Genomic DNA, 20,280 nt, shown 5'->3' with positions numbered 1-20,280 from the left:
AAAAAAAAAAAAAAAAAAAAAAAAAAAAAAAACTGTGGAGTATTTAGATCAAGTTCGTACTGTGTTAAAGACTATGGAAAAATTCCCGTGCTGTTTCACAGCAGAAAAATCTCCAGCCTCCATTTGGTCTACAGAATATCTTAGCCTATTTAGTGTTAGCCAGATTCTGTCAATCATCCTTCCCTTCCACCCATATTGTTTCTGTCTCTCTCAGGATGCCTGAGATATTTGACCATTATTTGGCCAGTGAGTAGTAAATGCCTGGTTTATTTTAAATTTTGTTCCATCTAGTTTCAACTTTAAGTGAAGGTGGAGGAAGCAGGATACTTAAGGGAGAGTTTCTTGGCATACCACAGGACAATTCATGCATTCAGTTTTCTAGCACCAGAAAAAAAAAAAAAAAAAAAAAAAAAAAGAGAGAGGACGAAATTCTTTGAGTTCCTCCTCATTAGATTCACACACCTATCCTCTCATCTGGCAAAGAAGGGCAGGTCTTGACAATATTCCTCACTTTTTATTTGCTTTCTGCATTATGGAAAGCATGGATTTAGAACAACCCAACGCTTTTGGGGTAAGCAGGTCTGTTCTGGGAGGTGGGAGACAAGGAGTTAATGCTGAGCAGCACCAAAGCTGCAGCTGTATCCAGGAATGGCTGGACTCTCCAGGGGAAAGACTGGAACAGCTGACGTGAATAGGTAATTTTCTCAGCATCCCATAAAAGAAGTGGGCCAGATTGTTGATAGATTTTCTAATTTGATTGGGTGGAGGCAGAAGTTTTGGTCTTTGGGCTCTGCAAAACCATCTTTGGATTGGTATCGAGACTAGGCTGGGGGAAGCTTTTTAACTTTTGGTGTCATGTGATAACCTTGAAGTGTCTTCTTTGGTAGTTCCAGTTGAGTGTGTTTCAGTGGTTATGGTGAGGGAGCAGTAGATAGAAATACAAGGAGCCATAAGACAACTAGCCAATTGTACTTCTTTTCTTGTAGTCTGGATGGACAGAAAAGGAGAGGTTTGAGGCCTGTGGTGATAAGTTCAGGGCTAGCTTTCACCTGAAGTTTTATTAATGGAGATAGAAGTTCCCCAAGGACTTGCAAACTGAGACTGTCTTCCATGCTCTTGGCTGTCTTCAGATTCCTCATGTAACTAAGGAGAAAAGCATACATTTCAACAAGGGAAATTGTTTACATGTTTTTCCCCCCTTTGTCTGAGACTGTTTCATATGTTTTCTCTGTTGCTTGCTGGATAAGAGTTAATTCTTATAGGCTGTTCAAACATTGCTATGTTAAATAGCTCAACCTGTAGTCTCCAGTCCTGTCCATGCAATGGTCTAGCTCTACCTCACCTCTGGCAAATAAATTAGGATCCTGCTAGCTTTCAGCTCCCTCTACAGTTAACAAAAAGGGAAACTATCTGAGGGTTACACAGGTGACCTGAGACCTGAATCACAGCTTGAAGACCCTGGTCTCTCTCCATTGACTAAACAGAGAGCGTACCTTATCTGTGTGCCTAACCTAGGCAGCTCAGATACCAACTGGAATTTGTGGGGAAACATGATGTAAGGGGTATAAGTGAGCAAGGGTTAGATGAGAGAGGAAATACTTCTACCAAAACAGTGAGATGAACTGAGAAAACTGGAAAAGGACTTCTGTCACTGCTTAGGGCCCAAGAGGAGGGAGAACATTTGTCAAACATATTGTCTCCTTTTGCTGCAAGATGGGAGGTAAGTGGAGACATATGAAGAGAGAGGACAGGTAATGGGGAAAAAGTAGCAGAGGATGGTACTCAGCTTTAAAGTAATTTGTGGTGCTCTGTCTTAACCTATCAATGAGAAGGTGAGGACCAACAATGACTCATGTTAATGTTTTTCACAAACTGCTATAATCCCTGCCAACACAGAATTGCCCCCTCCAGCAAGGGGCTGCATATCAGGCACCGGGGCTGTCCCTACCATCAGTGTACCCATGGTTAATATTGCCTTCTTGCACCTTTGTCCTTTACATTCCTTGCTCTGTCATCCCACCAACTGAAGTGCTTTAGTGTAAGATGGACAAGGGATCTCTGGAGTGTTTAGAGGTGCTGATTTATGAGGGGAGATACAATGTTAAGGTCTTGGAACTTATGGTCATTTACCTGAATTTTGGCAAGATTAGCCTTTATGCTTCCTGGCTCCTGCTTGTGTGCTGCCTTCTTTAATTTCCTCCACAAATCCTACAGACTGCAATATTTCCTACACAGACCCAGTTTGTACTACTGCTGTTTTCCTTTAGGCAGCCATCAGGTGCCTGTTTCAGTAGCAACATTTCTCCTAGGTCCATGAAGAGTGTGCCTGGCAAAAATATTAATCAGTTGTGACTTCAGACGACTTGATAATGAATACTGTTTGCATCATAAACTGTATTATTCTCTAATATTTGGGCATTTATCTTGCTTCCTTCAGGAGGCTAGTCCTTTTAGACAGGCAGGTTGTGCAGTTGAACTGAATTTGGCTTAGTTTGCTTTAATTTTTTCTTTTTTCCTCAGTGTTGTGTTTGGGCTGCAATTTTCACTGCATAGCTTTCAGAAGACCAGTTAAACTGATCCTCTTCCACTACTCTCTTCACATATTTTCCTGAGGTACCTCTTCCCAATGGTCCAACAAAGAGGTATGACATGAGCCAAGCAGCACAGACATAGCCAGCCAACTGCAGAAGAGTGAGAAAGTGCTGAAAAAAGAACAGGACAGGGGAGTAGGAGCTGACCCAGTCTGGCAGAAGTTTAGATTTATTTTACGTATTTTTGGGGAGATCTGAAGGTGGCAAATTGGCAAATCTGTGGTGAAAATGGGAGAAGGGGGGGGAGGGGGGGGAAGGGGGGAGGGGAAGAGAGAGTTTACCTGAGCCAGCAGAGGGCATTTCTCCAGGCTGGGGGACAAGTATCTTTGCTATGTCCCAGGGAGGAGAGAGTTTTGTTCTCCAGCCCAGTGTTTTTTTCTGTGGTTATAATGGAGGATTTGCATCTATGGCGCTGTTGCCCTTAAATCTTCCATCAGGAATTAAACACATTAAAAAGTATTAATTTAATTTCACTGGCACAGTGCTGATCCACGAGCTTGCTGGCAGCCCACCTCGCTGTCTGTGACGTTTCTGTGGTCAGCAGCAACAACCAAAACCAGCCACAGGCAAATGGGTCACAGCATCCCGGGAGTGGGATTTCATTAAGGAGTGCCATGGCTCAGTGCATGGGTGTCTCACCTCCTTTCTATTTGAAGCAGAACAGTCAAGAGAAAGAGCCAGCTAGCTAATCACCACCACAGCCTATTGGGAAGATAGGAATAATTATTTAAACCAGTCTTGAATTACTCATTGGCGTGCATCTAATTAACAAATTCCGTTTATTCCTGTAACTATTGTGCAACAATTAGTGGGTGTTAAATTGAGCTCTTCTGCCGGCAATTTCAGTGGTGTAATTTTGCCAAGATGTCTCTGTTTTGCCTGCAGTGCCTGGTGCCACAGAGAACAGTCTGGAGATGGTCAGAGCATTTTGACTAAATTTACTTTTGTTGAAATGTACCATTCATGTAAAGCCTGGGGCGTTTTTGTGGACAAGACAAAGCAATTTTAAGCAAGTTTTTTTCTGGCCAGATTCCTGAGCTCTGATATCTCCTGGTCACCTCAGACAGCAGAGAAGCAAACATCTGAATAAAAGCATCAAGCTGAAAACAGATGTTCTAACACAATTCTGCCTCTCACATGCATGATTTTTTTTAATTTTTTTTTAATGCTGATCCTGCTCCAGGGTGGACCAAAAATAATAATTCAAAACCTTGAAAGATTTTGCAAAGCTGAATTGTCTTCCTCTGGCAATGCAAGCACACCCACCCCGGGCACAGAAATGCTCCTCAGCCCCAGAGGAGTGCAGGGCTCTGCCTCTCACTACCACACCCAGTGCCAAGGACATTGTGAGAATTTGAAGACATGGCTCTCATCAGTAGAAAACTGGGTCTCCTCTACAAGCAACTCCTGAAGAATTCAATTGCCATGATGTGACGCTCCCTTCCTGATATACAGAGTTGCCAGGGGTGTCGTCTTTCTGCACGTTGGTGCGGTAGCCTGGACAGACATCTCTCTCCACTGTGATACCAGATATGTTCCTGAATCTGGAAGCAACAGCTTGGGTCTAAAACAACCTCACCTACTAAAAGCAAGTCTGACATGATGCTTTTTGCTATATGCTGGCCTTTGGTTGTCCTATATAAAATGTAGTATCCTAGCTTCTGTTGCATTCAGGGGATCCCAGAGGCCAGACACAAATGTGACTATGTAAGTCTGAACCCAAAGCAAGAACTGAGAATTGGACACAACCGAGGTGTTTCCCTTTATTCATCAGTTTCTCTCTTGGCCAGGTTGAGTCCAATGTAGTTTACACAGGTTCATACTGATCTTATATTGATTGTCACCAAGAGACCTCGGCTGTTCTGAGGGCATTATTTTTCCAGCGTGAAATGTTCATAGGAAGTTTGTCAGCCATTTAGGATACTTGCTGCTTCTCCCTTTGTCCATCCTCACTCTCTTCCACTCATTTTTATGCCTCTCCTATAAATAAAGAGCTGCTGGAGATATCCAAAGTGTTGCTGAAAAAAGAGGTGGGGGGAGCATGCTGGGGGGGAATGGGCCATTATAGAAAAGGCCAGGTGCTTGGCATGTCCCCAGCTTGTGAAGGTGGGAGCTGTCAAGTCTGAAAAATATCAGTGTGGGAGATATAAATAAAAGCTTTAAAGCCAGGGTTTTAGAAAGTCATCTTTAAATGCTGCATAATTTATAGCCTGCTGCAGAGAGAAAAGTGTGTGAGCTCTCAAAGCTGAGCTAACCCATTCTCTGCTCCCTCCATAGCTGAGCTGTTCATATGTATGTGGTGGGGTGTATGCTGGGCATCCAAAATTTTGGATTTTAACTGCCAGTACTTTCTTCTACAGGCTTACCTTGGTCACTGTGTCTGGGTCCATTTCATCTCCTGGTGTCTCAGTTCTCCTTCTGTGAACTAAATATCATTGGCCTGATTGCAAATTAATTAAAAAAATAAATAAAAATGGAGCCATGACTGGGGATGCTGAAGTCATGTAGGACAGTGTGGACAGACAGTAAGAAAGTCAGCAATAAACAAGCAAGCTCCACTTGTGTTTCTATAGAAGTGATTTGCTCTCTCTGACTCAACTTCTGTTTAAAACAGGGATTATCCTAAAAGGTTGAGAAACTTCTTTCAATAGCAGCTACAAAATGCTTTTCTCTAGCAGAACAAAGCCATGGGATAGGCAGGGGGTAAAGGTCTGCCCCAACAAGGGCCAAAACTGCTGCCAAGCTGGCATTTACAACAATGATTTCATCCAGCCCTGGAAGTGCAGTCACCTCTAGGATGTAACATAGCAGCTGTGCTATCGCCATCCAACAATAATAAACAACGGGAAGCAGAACGGGCTTTCAAGGCAGCTGAGTCTCCCGAGAGGATCTAGCCCACCACATTATCACTGCTCCCCCCTTCTCCCCAGCTGGATAGAAGTCTGGAAATCATGAATCCTAAAATAAAATATAGTATGTGGTGTCTGAGCTTTAGTATTAATTCACGTAGCTGCGGTGCTGATGCTTTCCCCAAAAGATGGTCACAGGTATGCACAGCTGCCCATTTCACCACCTTGGGGGCTGCTGCTTTGGTGATGCAGTAGGACCATTGCCACCTCTCTGGTCTCTCTCACCTTGCTTCTCCCCAGACATCTGCATCCAGGCCTCAACTTGTTTGGAGCCTGCTGAGCTGGTGAGATTTGACAGGATCTCACCACCCAAAGTGCCGTGGCTTGAGGCTATAGATTTAAGCAGAAGCATTAAGCACCCTGCTCTTTAACTCATTTCTAATCCATTTATTTAAACTTCAGAGTGGTTTTAAAGCACAAGAATCAAAGGCGAGAGCAATTTAGAGTTTTCCAGCCCGGCTCTGAGATCTGACCTCTGCACGTATCCTGGCTGCCTTTAAAAGTGCACCGGCATAAAAGCACAGTTTGTGACAAAGCATCTGGAAGGATTAAAAACTTTCTGGGATGGAATATGCTTCTGTCAAGGACCTCTTTCCTATCTCAACTCCGTTGCCAAAAAAGATCTTTCCTCAGGGGGCTTCTAACCCGCTTGAGGGATTTAGAGAAGAATTGCTGAGAAGAGCATATAGCAATTTGATTAAGGGATAAATGTGAGAGGGAGGGGGGTAAGGGCTAGAAGGGAGAAACGGGATTAAAAAGAAAATAGAAGAAGTGGGAAGTAACTGAGCTGAATGAATCTGTGTAAGGCAGGGTCTGTGGAAGCATTTTGGAGTCCAGCCTTTGGGGGCAGTTTGTCTTCCTGGTATGCCAGACGTCCTTCAGCAGTGCAAAAACCTCAAACCAAGCAGTCAGGGAAGGTGGCAATGGGAAGGATGGAGCTGCTGAGACAGCATGGAGGAAGAGCAGGAGAGCAAAGGATTTTTGGAGAAGGGTTTCAAGCCCTAGTGTGGGCTGTTCACACTGCCTGCCTGATTATGATGCCTCTTTGGACAATGCTTGGGAAATCGTTACCTGATCCCTCCCACATTTGTTTACAAAGGCAATCTGTGTCAATTAATCCCTGCTTCATTTCTTCTAATTCTGTCTGGACAGTTGCTGTGAAGTAAGTGGTAACCAATCTCCTAGCCCATGGAGTCAGTCTGGCTTCTTATTTCCTTATTCATTAAAGCAGACACCTTAGAAAGGCCGGAAAATATTACCAAAGCCCAGGAGACATAATCTTCAGAATAAGGAACCAGTCTTTCAGCCTTGGAGGCGACGTGAGTCTGGGACACAAGAGCTGGGTATGAAAACAGGCCCTTCATCTGAGGAACAAGCAGTCTCTGGACATGATGTTGTTTTCTTGGTTTGTTTGAGGTTTTTGTTCTTGGGGTTGTGGGATTTTCTTTTTTCTTCTTCACTTTCTGCTTCTTCACCCTTGCACTGTGAATTGGCCTGACATTAGAAACTGATGTGAAATGAAGAAGCTGCCTGCTAGGGCGGTTTCTTCACTCTTCAGTATCCCTCCTGCATGCCAGCTCTCCTGCTGTGTTATTACAACTGTATTTCTATATACCACTGTGCTAGGTGATGTACAGATTCAGACTGAAAGAGAAAAAAAGAAGAGAAAAAAAAAAAAAAAAAAAAAGAAGAAACACTGGACAAACAAACTGTTTGCTCATGTAGTACTACTGATGCCTGGTTTCCCACTGATTTGTTTCTGGTGATTAATGAAGACCTCTGTTTGAAACTTTTCTGTTCTCAGGACTCTATTTTAAACACATGAACTTGTGCTAACACTTAATTTCTCCATATCTGTTGGTGCTTATTTTTCCTTAGATCTCAGAAAATCTCTGAGATCTCTATTACTTGGCCTACATGTTCGACTGTTGCTTGGAGAGGAACAGATTGGCATATACAAAGACAATGCAATTGCTCAAGACTAGTTAGTTTCCTTAGGAAGTTGGGTGAAAAAGATCCTTCCCAAGAATTACAGATGAGTCCTACCAAAGAAATGTTATTACCTTGCAGCCAAAAATGCTGCAAGATTTTGGGGCCCTTGTGGTCTGACTTAAGAGCTGACCAGTTGATGCAGATGGACAGGCTGGAGAGCTCAGCTGAACGATCAGACAATTTCAAGCTTAGTCAGCTCAAGCAATGCCAACAGGCACTTGAACGACTTTTTGTCTTATGGCTATGCTGCTTGCCAGCTAATGAGGCTTGGAAGGCATCTACCCCACGTCTCTGCGAGGGTCAGAAAGTTTTAGGTCAGCTTGTTCAGGCACGAACTGGAACGGAGAGGACATTTCACTCTGTTGGAAGGATGCCCCAGTTCAGCTTCCCTGTATTGAGTTGCATTTTGGAGAGGACATCCCTGCTGCAATCTGGTAGTGGCTGTGGAAGTTACACTTCAAGTAGCTTTATTCTTAAGAGGAATATCGGTACATTGTAAGGAGATTCAGGTCAGAGCCCAGGCTGTAAAGTGGACCAGAAAATTCAGCAGATATACTGCAAAGTAGGATCCCAACAAGTTCGATTCAGTCTCAGGTCTGCTCACCATGAGCTGCAATCCTGTCTTTAGATGCAGATCAGTTGTATCCTCAGAGAGGGAGGATTTCCATGCCATGACAACTGCTGCATAGAGTGCTACCTCTGAGTCTGATGACTGAAACAAAGAAGAGAGAAGCACCGAACTGTTCTAGGCCATATAGCTATCAGATGGAACAAGGAAGCCAAAGACCATGAAAACATGCCTTATGGTGACCACTGCCCCAGTGAAGAGTCTCCCTAAAGAAACAAGAAAAAATGCACTGTTTTTTTAGTGTATTATTAACACAATGGAGATGAGACCTGGAGTGAAGACTATCTGGCACAACAGACTAGAGAGGTAATTCTAATTGGCCTCCACTGTTTCTTGTTTCTACACTCACGGCTGGTTAACATGTTTCTAAAGCACCTGTGATTGTCATATGTAGCCAGCTGTTGCAAACTGCAGTGATTTTAGTGTATTATAGGAAGATAGGAACAGACAACCCATGTCAGACTGGGTTTCTCTTTTCTATAACACCATTGCTGACAGCAGCTAATAGCAGATGTCAAGGGGAAAGATTATGAACAGGGTGAATAGGGAGTGTTTCATTCTTCCTACGGTCTGCAGCTCAGGACTTCCAGAGCTGGAGGTGAGGGTTTTCTACTTAACTAGCTGTCAGTGCTTTTTTTTCTGGCTGCCCTTTGCCTTTGAGTTCCTGACTCAGTGTAGTGAGGGACCCCTGCAGTGATTAACTGGCCTATGAATATTGCCTCATATCAAAAAAATAACAAGGTTTCTGGTTGTATCTCACATGGAATAAATTTACCTATATGTTGCCTACACAAATCCCTCTCTTTTAGATATCTAGCATGTCCACCACTAATGAATCTCCTTGTCACCAACCAGAAAATAACAATATACCAAAAACTTTTAGGGTACTGGTGACATAAATATGGTTACTCTTCCTTTTGTTTTGGCTCTATTTCCACTCTTTTCCCCAGCTTATGTTATTAAGGGGACACTGTTTTTGTTTTTGTTTTCTAAAAATTTGGGTTGAAAGCCTTCAGTCATACGTAATATTACCTTTCCACCTTCTCTTTTGTCAGTCATGAGATTAAGTCCCTTGAGAATAACCTTCCAGGAGACACTTAACACATTTGTTTTTTTTGTGGGGAGAGTTAAAGGGAACTTTATATCACTCTTGGCATAAGTCCTAATTCTTAGAACAAGGCCTGAGCATTACATAACTTTTGGCAAACGTTTTGTTTCAGGTGATGAGTTTTGGTGGGGACTCTTGACTAGACACTGACAGTCAACAAAAACGTATCTGCTTCTGTCTATGATTTTTCCTCTTAGAATAGAAAGGGGGTGGGGGGGTGGGGGGCAAGGGAAGGGAAAATGGGAAAAGGTCATTACTTACCTGTTCTGAAGAAAATACACAGCCAACCAAAGAAGACTGAAATGACACAGTGCACGTGTAATTGTAAACGGCTGTAGAAAATATAATCTCTTGTGAAGAATTCCCAGGGCACTGCCTCCATTTCTCAGTTCCCAAGCCTACCTGCAACACAGATAAGTAAACCAAGAAAAGATCACTTACTAGTAAAGCTTTCCCCTCCCTCCCTCCCATAGCTAGCTCATTCCTGTTGAACATGTTCACTGACTTAGCCAATTTGTCTCTATTGTCTGTCTGTTGTTTGGCTAATTCACCTATGGAAAATGGGACGTATCAGATGCTGTTCAACAGAAACTTGAAACTGAGCATAAGTGCAAGGTAAGTATTGTATCTGCTTGTCACTTACAAACACAAAACCCTCTCCCGTCCTTTCTTTCTTGGTCACTCTGTGTTTGCTGAGGACTTGTAGTGTTAACTGTTCATGCTCAAGACTTAGGCCTTCAAATAGGTAACGTAACAAGGACTTTCTGGAGTAAGAGGGGAGAAAGTTACCCAGAGCTAGCAAGATCTAAGAGGATACAACTCATTATCAGATATTCTAATTTCAAGACACCCACTGCCACAGTTTTCACTTTGCATTTTACCAGAACCACCATGCATCTCTGCCTTGAACACAAATATATTGACTTGCCCCCTCTAAGTTTTTGGCTGCTCCTGGCTTATGTGGTCTGATGGTACTTGATAGTTACTAATCTAGTCCAAGCCTGAACCACACATGGATGGGCTTCCCTGACCTCTCCTGTGGTCCTGCTATAGTGGTCTGATTAGTCCCAAGCCATATGTGGTTCGCACCATCAATTTCTGTGGGTCCCTGGAAGAATTCTCTTAATAGCAACCCAGTCCTTGGGGTTTCTCAAACCTTGACTGGATAAAGCTGGGCTGAAAAATGCCTTTTTTTTTGTTATTATTGTGTTTTTGTTTTCTTTTCCCATGGAAAATATTGAGATTTTACCAAACAATGAAAATGTTTGGCGAAGAGCCCTCCATTTCAGTTCAGAAATGCTCCCCCGTGGGAGTTGTAGCTGGTATGCTTTGTGTCCCTGTCCTTCCCTGTGAGCTGACATTCCTGGCTTGCCCACATCTCTCATGATGCAGCATCATCCCCTCTCTTGCAGAGACAATGCCATGCACCATGGAAGTCATATCACCATGGTGCTTTGTGAGAAACACAGTTCACATGGCAAGCCCAGCCATAAGAGCAGGATGGGGTCACAAAGCTCTTCAGTGACAGCCTCTAGGAGACACTGTCCAAAGATTTCCCAGTTGAATCCCCACGCCTCTTGCCACACTCTGAAGCCTTGTTGAGAGACTGGTTGTAACTTGACACAAAGCAATTTTTCTTTTATTGAAAGGCAAATTTTCCACTGAAAAAAAAATTCTAATGGAAAATTTCTAGTAGTCCCAGAAGAATTTTTTTCCAACCTTCTTTGCGTTGCAGTTTACCAATTTAATCTCACTTTTGTTGGACTTCTTCTCTGTTGTCTCTGCTTAATCTCTGATAACAGAGGAAGAGCTCCCTTTCAAACAAATGTGAGACCAGGAGAAGCTGACATACATTACTAACAACATATGGAAGAGTTCGTACCTTTCTAAATGGACAGATTTACAAGGTGAGCTCTCATAAGCCCCTGAAGAGAGGAAGATGTTTCCCTGTCTTTTGTATGTATAAGCAATGAAACAAAAATCCTTTCAGATCTAAATCCAGCAAATAACGATCTCTTCTTTCATTATGTTTTTTTTTACAAAGTTTTTTGAACCTCAGTATCCCACTTAACTCATTTGGTTTTTTCTTTCTTTTTAACTCATTTCAGGCTGGTGAAAGGTGCCAAACTGCCAGAGCTAGATCTCACTCCATTCTCCCGCTCCTCTTTCTCTCTCTTTCTGTCTTTTTCTCTCCAGAAACAATAGAAAAGTCCCATGTTGTAGCCACAGACCACCACTGACTGGATAGCTCAGAAGCTACCGAACACTTTACTTTTACAACCTCTTGCGCAAAAGACAACATCAGCATTGCTTACTAAGGTAGGAAGCCTATTCATCCAGGCTTGCAAGACCTTCCTTCTCACCAGACCACCAAGCAGCAGCTTCTACTCTCTCTCCAATGTTTTTTGTGCAGGGTGGGACTGAAAGGGGGTGACACTCAGGTTAAGAATTGGTATTGAGCTACACAGCATCCTGCAAGCTTCTATTTCTTTCTGTTCTTCTCCCTTAAGTTAGGGATGCATGCATACTCTTTTGTCTGAATTGATGCTGCAGTAACTGCTAATTGCCCAGTGGCACTTTTGCTGTGGATGTGCTCTAGATCAGCTGTATTTCAGCCTGGAAAGGGGGATAAGGGGCATGTTTATATCCTTGCAGGTGGGAAAATGCAGTAGACAGCATATTCTATTCCAGGCTAGCTGTACAGTTCATCTCCAGATCCCAGGTTCCCCCATTAAAACCTACCCCCTGCCCCAGGGAACAGCCTGGCAAGCTCTTCTGACCCGACAGCACTGGCAGCTGTTTGGCAGCTTCTGAAGTGGATCCAATCTGGTATGAGTTTGCTACACTTTCATTTTGTCTATGTCTTCCAAAAAAATAACCGAGTCCAGAATCCCAAGCTGTGTTTTGCAATGGAAATGGTTCAACGTCTGGGAATTGCTTCTGCTGCAGGGAAGATATAGAGCACTGTTAACTGTTTAAAGGGTCAGTGAAGAAGGGAAGGCAGTCTCAAGTTTATGGGCCAAACACTTGCCTTCAGGGTTTCTTAATGAATGTCATGTGGTGAGGAAAGCTGGTGAAACCAAGGGAGCCTGGAGAGGTCTGCCTCACTGGGTCAATGTGCTCAGAATTATTGGGCCAGCATTTTCCTGTTATTTCCCAAACTCTTCCATGAATCTTCTTTTACTATCAGAACTCTAATTGGAAACACTGTACACTATACTGTAACTGTACCAAACTATATTGTTAAGTACAGTTCCACCGACTAATGTTCCACACCAATCCCATTCCACAGCCTTGCAGGCAACCAACACAAACTGGGAATTATCTTGTTTGCAGAGAGACATAACTTCTCATGTTTAATACAACTAGACATGATGTGAGGAGCAGCAGAAAGCAGAACTCAGCAGAGTTCAAGACTGCATCACTTAGTGATCTACACAGACGCTTTTCTGTTCCTGACATTCCCATACAATCCAAGGCAAGAAAATGAATCAAATAACAGCTGACTCAAACATTCACTTAAAGCTGGAAAATAGTCGGGGTAGTATGGCTGTAGGAAGGCCAGCTTTTCATTCTTGTTTGTACAGTGCTTGACATAAGAAAAATTAGGAGAGAATAAATTCTTATCTTCTAGCCAGAGGTCTCTAGAGACTTTGATTCCCTTTGCAATGGCCTCAGAGCATCCACATGATCAGACATCATGGATTATATTACACTGTAGCTGTGAATGGATAGTCTCAAAACCTGCAGGCAAATATGGCTGCCTTATTTTAGAGGTGAAGTATGGGAATGGAAAGAGACTGGGCATCCTGCCCCACTCCACGTAAGAAATCAGTAATAATACCCAGATATGGAATCCCTGACCTTGCTTTATTCCCCCTACTGCTCCTCCAACCCCATCACTGCTTAACAGAACATTCCTTTCTAAAAAACTATTTAAATTATTTTTTGCAACCCCCTCTTAGGATTTCTTCTATCTCCCCATGAGAAATCCTAACTGGATAGTTAAGAAAAACTACAAATCCATCAAGATTTCCACTTCATTAAATTGCATATGTCTTGATCACAGAACTAATCACAGTTCATTTCATCTCCCATTCCTTCCTTATGTTACTTCAGTGCAGCAACAGGGGGGCTGATCCTAAGTCGCACCATTTCCTGAGGAAGTAACGTCAGTTCAAGATGTGTGTACCTTTAAACCAACATTTGCCCAAATACAGAGAGATGACAGATCATCTCAACGCAGCATCTCTACTTTTCCTGCCAGACTAAGTTTTATTCAACTTTCCAGCTGCTCTGACTCAGGTCAATGACTTGCCAAAGGTCAAAAGCTGAGTCAGGATCTTGGAAAACTTAGAATCCTGTTGGCTCCCAGCTCAACTTGGACCATATAAACCCTCTAGATCACCTCAGCCCCCCTCCCCCACCCACCCCCCCTTTTCATCAATCTCTCCAATCCCAGAGCAAACAGCTTTCTTCTTGGAAGAGGTAATAACCCTTCCAAGCCCCTAACTGAGCAGAATGGGCACAGCTGTGCTGGAACACACCTGTACTTTTTCTAGCCAAGTACCCTGCAAGTATCTTGAGAGCAGCTGATGTCAAGCAAGTTCAGAAGAAAAAAATTCTCCTAACCAGCTCATTTGCAAGATACCTAATCCCTAGGGCATAACCAGCTTGGTTTTCTTTCCATTCACAGCTCTCCCCAGAGCACTGCCCTACCCTAAGCTACATCCAGCCTCCAGAAATTCCTCCTGGCTCAGAACTGCAACACTTCTTCTCTTGTGACAGCACAGGAAGGCAGAGGCCTGGGTCATATTTTCCTCCTTTTTTGGGCATACCCCTCTCTCCCCATCCTTGCTGCAGCTCTGCCCTGACCACAGTGCAGGGCATCCTACAGCTACATCACAATTCTGGCCTAAGCTACAATCCCAGCTGGTGGTGGGATGGCACTGGCTTGCAGCCCACAGGCTGACAGGCTTTGGATGGGACTCATCTGATGGGGTGTTGACAGACCCATCTCAATTAATCTTGTTAAGTGTTCTCTACAGCCCACTGGGATGTAATCAGTGGAGTCAGTGGAGAAATGGGCATGGATTGGCACATCCAAAAGTAACTGTCTACATTCATACAGATTAATTCTACTCTGAAAGTGCCTGTTTCTCCTCCCTAAAAGGGAGCTGGAGGGACTAGTTTCAATGGCATCCTTTACGTCACAGAAAGCTAAAATAAAGCTGGGTAAGTCCTTTATTGCATCTAACTGAATCAAGGGGAGGGCAGGTTTTTTCCCATGCAAAATCCTCCGCTTCTGCCTCTTTCTCTGTGTTCACCTCCTCATTGCATCGGAGCAGTGAACACTCTAAGGTTTTGTTTATCTCATGCTGTCTAGGAGAACTCGGTCAACACCTACTCACTACTAACTCTCATCTCCCAGCGACTGCCATGTTTGCTCACAGAACGACTTCTATTTGATCCAAATTTTCTTCATTTAGAAGGCTGTTATTCCAGAAACCATGTAAGGTATCTCAAGAGCAGAGGGGGTATCTTCCCTCTCAGCAGCAGTCTTGCCATTAGGTTGGGCTGTCTCAGGCATGAACTCTACCTAAATAACCTGGAAGCCCCAGTAAAGCTCAAGGGGTACATGACGGTGATGATTCACCAGGAGACCAAGAAATTAGGAATCCTTGCTCCCAAATAGCTACCAATAAATTTTAAACATTTTCATAGGGAAGCATGACAAATAAAAGCAGAGGAAAAAGGAGGAAATGCAAAGAACCCATGGTGTAAAATTTGTTCAGTCTGTGTTGTGCCAAGTAACTGGAGAATGTTTGGTTTGAACTTGGTTTGGGGAACTATTGCATTTTTAAAACAAATGCACACAATCAGCTCTCCTCAACAGGCACATTTGTGCCCACGACTGACTGTCTGGTGGCTTTGCCAAGTCTTTGGGATGATCACATCAGAGGGAGGTACCTCTTGAGGAAAGAATTTCATAAAGGAAGATCTGAATACTATCTGTTTTAACATATTCAAAATGGTATCTCTCCTACTTTTAAGTTTACTTTCCCTGCACAGATTGCAGAGCATCTGGCAAAGTTGATCAAAAGCATTACTGTCAGAGGAGAACCTTGATAGGGAAATTGAGGCACAGGCTTACTGGGGTATGCTCTACCCTGGAGGTTGGTGTCAGAGCTGGGAAGATACTCCAACGCCTTTCACCCTTGTGGGTAGTAATAGCCAAAATTTCCTCAGTGTTTCTTCCATGGCATGCCTCCAAATGGAGTCCTCATAGCAAAGCTGGACTAATATCCCAAAATAAGTGCAGATACCCTCAATGGAGTCTGTAATTATTCTCTTTGCTGCCTGGCTGCCCTCTCCCCTGCCTTCCCTCCGGGCCTGGACACCTGTGTTGTACTGTGATTGCCTCCTCGTTTATGGCAAACAAGTCTGGATTCTCCCACTGTATATTTTTAAGGCATTTTGAAGAAATCTGTTTTCTTTTTTCTCTCTTTTTGCCTTGGCGGGTGTTTTTAATTGGATCCACTGCCGCTTTCTCCCTGCTTGCTAATGCTTTTCTTTGGGGAAGCGCAAGTTTTTAACAACCCTGCAAATACTCACTCCCCCTTGCCAAGCCAAATCTATTTCTTGGGGATAACCTGGCTCTGACCTACTTGTCAGTTACACAACAAATGCTACGCTTTCAGATTAGTCTACTACTGTTCAGATCCATAGCACTTAGCCATAATTTGTACACCTGCAGGAGAGTGGCGGAAAGTCACGCTTGGCAGCTGGTTTCTTCAGGAAGGCTGTGTGCTTGCCCCTGGGGAAATCACCCACTGATATCCCAACAGTACTGACATTCAGAAATGCCTCTCCTTGGTGCTCTGCTGTCCTTCCATCACCCCACCCCCCCCCAACCCCCGCAATGCTTTTTGAGTGCCTCAAGCCTTAAGTCAGGCACTGGTGTGTCAAGGATTTCATCCTTTTCAGTTTCTTGCCGGTACCGTTTGCTTCGAGGAACATTCCTGTGGTTGCTGCCAGGCTGCTTTCCAGAGGAAAAGATTCAGGTGGCTTCGTTCCCTTTGTCTTTGCCAAACGTTTACATTCCTGCTGACACCGCATGATGGAAGTGTCACACACGGGAGCGCTGGCAGGAGAGCCTGGCCTCTGGTCCCTGGCCTTAGCTACATGGCACGGGGCGTGGAGCAACTGAGAAATGAGTGATTTGTGTGGCTTCAGTTAAGAGACCTGACCAATTCAGTTTATACAGATGACTGGGTGCTAAGTAGCAACATTTTCACAGGCTGGATTGGCTGCCCAAAGGTGGAGGGTTCTTTGATTCATTAACAATTGTAGTGATTAATTAAATTCCCTTTCTATCTTCTGGTCAGAGCTTCAAGATCTTGCCTTCAGTGCAGATTGCAATGAAGACACTTGAGGGCAAATTTGGTGGCTCTTTCCACACAGCTCTGAGGAAAGGTTGCTGGAGCACATGCAGCACCTTCCACCTCACACCCATCCACAGAAGAAAGGACAGACATGCTCTGCAGGCCTCCCTTGGCTAAATTAATGTCCTTGCCACAGGGACAGAGATGCAAATTTCTGCCCAGGCCCCCTAGTACCCAAGATAGGTTTGGTCTGGTGAGTTTTGATATCTTTGTGTTTTGTAGTTCAGTGACTGGTCTGAGTAGGGCAACTCTGAAATTTCAAGAGCAGGTTTGGCGGTCTCATCCACACCTCTGAACTAACCCCCTGCCACATGTACCACAATTTAAGGTAGGGTAGGGTGGGAGGTAGCAAGCTAGGAGAAAAGAATCACAGGTTATATATGTGATCAGCAGCCTCCGGAGCTTTCTACCCACTGAAACCAGACCTGCAAGGAGCACTTCCAGGCCTCTGCAACCTTGCCTGGCCTGTCAGATCAAGATAAAGTGGTTGCCATGACACTGCAAACCATATTTCTCAGGCTGAGATGTGCCAGGATTTCAAACAGATGTGGCAGTGCAAACAAGAAGCCCCCTTGGGAGAGTGCCAGGAGGCTCAGACAATGCAGCCCCATCCAAAGATGGGGAGAAGCCACGCAGCGCGGCCTGTACATGTACTTTCTGGCCTGCCTCGCAGCTGAGCCCAGAGCAACACAGCAAACAGTGGTACTGGAAAGGTTTGAAAGAAAGTTGCTGAGTTGGGAACTCTGCTGAAATAGCACCTCCTTTTTTTTTTTTTTTTTTTTTTTTTGTGTGTGGCTTTTTTTTTTTTTCTCTCTCCTCTTTTTTTTTTTTTTTTTTTTTTTCTTTCTTTCTTTTAGGGCCACGTTTATAGCTTTTTGCTGCTTGGAAAAGCTAACCCCAGGCCTGTTTGGCATTTGCTCTTGGCCTGAGCCTTCACATGAAGATCCTCTGTAAATAGGTTAATGTTGGTTTCATTTCCACTCTGAAAGCAAGAAGGGATCCTTCTGTTTCAGTAATGCTTTCTTCTCTGGCTGTAACGGAGAGGGTTGGAAGGGGGCAGGAGGGTTTTTTTGGCTGGAAACACCACTGGACAGATTGGAGAGGTTCTGCGGGAACAGGTTGGCTTTGTCAAACCCTTCGCCTGAAAGCAAGGTTTCCCAGGGAAATGTGCCAGCTCATCTTTCACATCGAAAGGTCAGAAACCCACTTCCAGGGAATTTGGACATTACGAGGTTTCACTCAGAGGTGGAATGAATTATTTTTATTAGAAGTGGGTTTTTCAAAGAGAGAGAATATCTCTCCTTAGACTAACTAGGAGAGTTAGAAAAACAGATGCGCTTTCAGGCTCAGTGACCCTTCTGTGGGCCTGAAACTGAAGTGCACCATTTTCAGCTGCACACAGGTGGGAAACACTTGTTCCTGGTCTAACTTCTCTATGTCAGCTGCTTAGACAGTTTGAGCAAAGAGCAATCAGCCTCTGGGGGAGGCAGGGAAGAGATGTTAGAAAGGAAAGAGGGTATGAGGTTAATGTTGTGAAACAAAGAGAAGTACAGGTAGCTGGAGAAATACAGGAAAGCTCTTTCTGATGAATCCATCTTTTTATCTAAAGTTTTTGTATCCCAAATTATTTTTATTTTTATTTTTTTTCATGTTCTTAATTATTCTTTTGCTCTTGCAGCAATTCTGGAACATTTCTGGGTGCAGGTATCTGGGGGCTAGCTCCTATCCTACACCAGCCTGCTGCTCTGGGTGAAGGCAGGAAAACGCTGGCGTTCAACAAAAAAAAAATCTCCTGACCCTGACTCTTCTTTATTCTCAGCCCTTGTTTTACCCGCTGTGGGAGCCTGGTAGCAGGACAAGGAGAAATTTAGCTCCATCAAAACGTCAGTTGACTGATCTGTATGACAAAGGGAAAAACAAGTGTCCCCTCGGATAGCCCAGTTCTGCTACTGGTGGTGCACAGAGGAAAAGGTCATTTGTATTTGAATAAAGGTGAATGTCTGGAGAGAGCAGGCAGAGGCCCTCCTTACTCTCATGCATTTTGATCCCCAGGCAGTTCCAGGCATTGAGCTCCCCCCTGAACTCCCAGAACTAATGCAATCACTAGATATCTGCTTATTTTATTGGGAGGTAAATCATGAGAACAAATCATGGACTACAGACTTCTTCCCTGCATTTCTGCAGGTGTGTGGGCAGCTGAGGGCATGACAAAGGATGAAGGAATGGTGCATGGTTGTGGGACACCTGCTCCCAAACAAGGATGGTCAGTCTGGGGAAGCTCAAAGGAGCATGAATGAAAGCGCTGTGGTGTTTTTTCACATTACACACACTTCCCATGAGAGGTTCCTTTGCCACTGAATGCTGAGGAGGCCAGAAGCAGGAAAGGGGAGGATTTACTGAGGATCATGCCTATTAAACACAGTGGTCTACAGGGCAGACTTCTCAGGAAGGAGCAGATTAATAGGAGCTGGGAGGTCCCAGTTAGAGGATGAATAGTGCTGCAACTCTCTTACACGCTTTTTCCCCAGGCAGTTTGCCACCGGCCACATTAGAAGAGCACCTGCTCAGCTGGGCAGACCTGCAGAGGACATCTCTTCTCTGACAAAACACTTGGTAATTGGAGTCCCACCAGCACAGGCAAAGGAGGAAGCAAAGTGACTGCTAGTAAGCTGCATTCAATCCATGAGGGTATCTTCCTGCAGTGAATCTGAAACCTTTTAGGAGGAAACTCATCAAAATGAGAACTAAAACATTTGGGAAACTCAGGCAGAACCCCTCCAGCACTGTCAGAACCCAGAGAGCTCACACAGCACAGAGATTTCACTAGCAAGAACGGGAGAAAGTGAGTGACAGGTCTCACAAAGAGCAGCCTGAAATTCTCTCCCAGGGAATAAATATCACGCTTAGCAGTGCTGTCAGCACCCAGTGCCCAGTTCTGCACTGCAGCAGTGCACCTGCAGATGAGTTCCTGCTTTATTTGCCCTCAGTCCTTTTCTCTTTCTTTAGCTGAGCAAGGTAGGAAGGGCCTTATTTATCTATCTAGTTATTTATTTGACTTACTGCACGTAAATCAATTCCTCTGTTGCCGTCCTGGCAGGGTGTCAGCAAGTGGGAGAATGCGTGGGAGCGGAGGCTTCTGAATGGTTGCACAGAACAATTCCCTGCCTCCTTCCTGGCGCGGAAAAACGGTTTCCCAGCACTGGGTTTCCATATTGTGCTGCTGGAAGAAACAGAGCCAGGCATGCTCTCTCTGGGCCTGATCTTATCTAAAAACGCTCCCATCGCTGTATTGCGTAGGTATGGGATGGCTGTGGAGAACCCTATTTTGGCAGTCTTCAGCAAGCTGTATGGGAGCTCTGATTTTCACATACCCTGCAGCTCATTTTGTCTCCTTTACATCTCAGCTTTTCTCTCCCTTTGATCTGAGAGAGACAGAGCTTCCTCCTTTATTGCCTTGTTAGGTTTCAGGCCCTGGAGGATTTATGATCATTGAGTCATGATCATACAGAATCTGATTCAAAGTCAGAGAGACCTCTTCCATCTGCCCTCCCTGAGCAATAGGTTTCCAACCTGAACCTGACCCAGGAAAGAGAAGAAAATTGACACA

General features: G+C 44.2%; 1 long non-coding RNA gene across 2 annotated transcripts; it reads left to right on the top strand.

Moving 5' to 3' along the window:
* The first annotated feature begins 799 nt into the window (after nt 1-799).
* On the top strand, nt 800-20,000 carry LOC118170263. Of its 2 annotated transcripts, XR_004752610.1 has the most exons (3): nt 800-1,720; nt 3,775-4,059; nt 19,990-20,000. It is a non-coding gene; the product is annotated as an uncharacterized LOC118170263 (long non-coding RNA). The 2 variants fall into 2 exon arrangements; XR_004752609.1 differs by lacking the exon at nt 19,990-20,000 and having other exon boundaries at nt 3,775-4,422.
* Nucleotides 20,001-20,280: the final 280 nt, after the last annotated feature.

This window comes from Oxyura jamaicensis, chromosome 7 (assembly GCF_011077185.1).
Source record: "Oxyura jamaicensis isolate SHBP4307 breed ruddy duck chromosome 7, BPBGC_Ojam_1.0, whole genome shotgun sequence".
In the NCBI taxonomy this organism is placed as follows: Eukaryota; Metazoa; Chordata; class Aves; order Anseriformes; family Anatidae; genus Oxyura; species Oxyura jamaicensis.
This window is presented reverse-complemented; position numbering and strand designations above follow the sequence as displayed.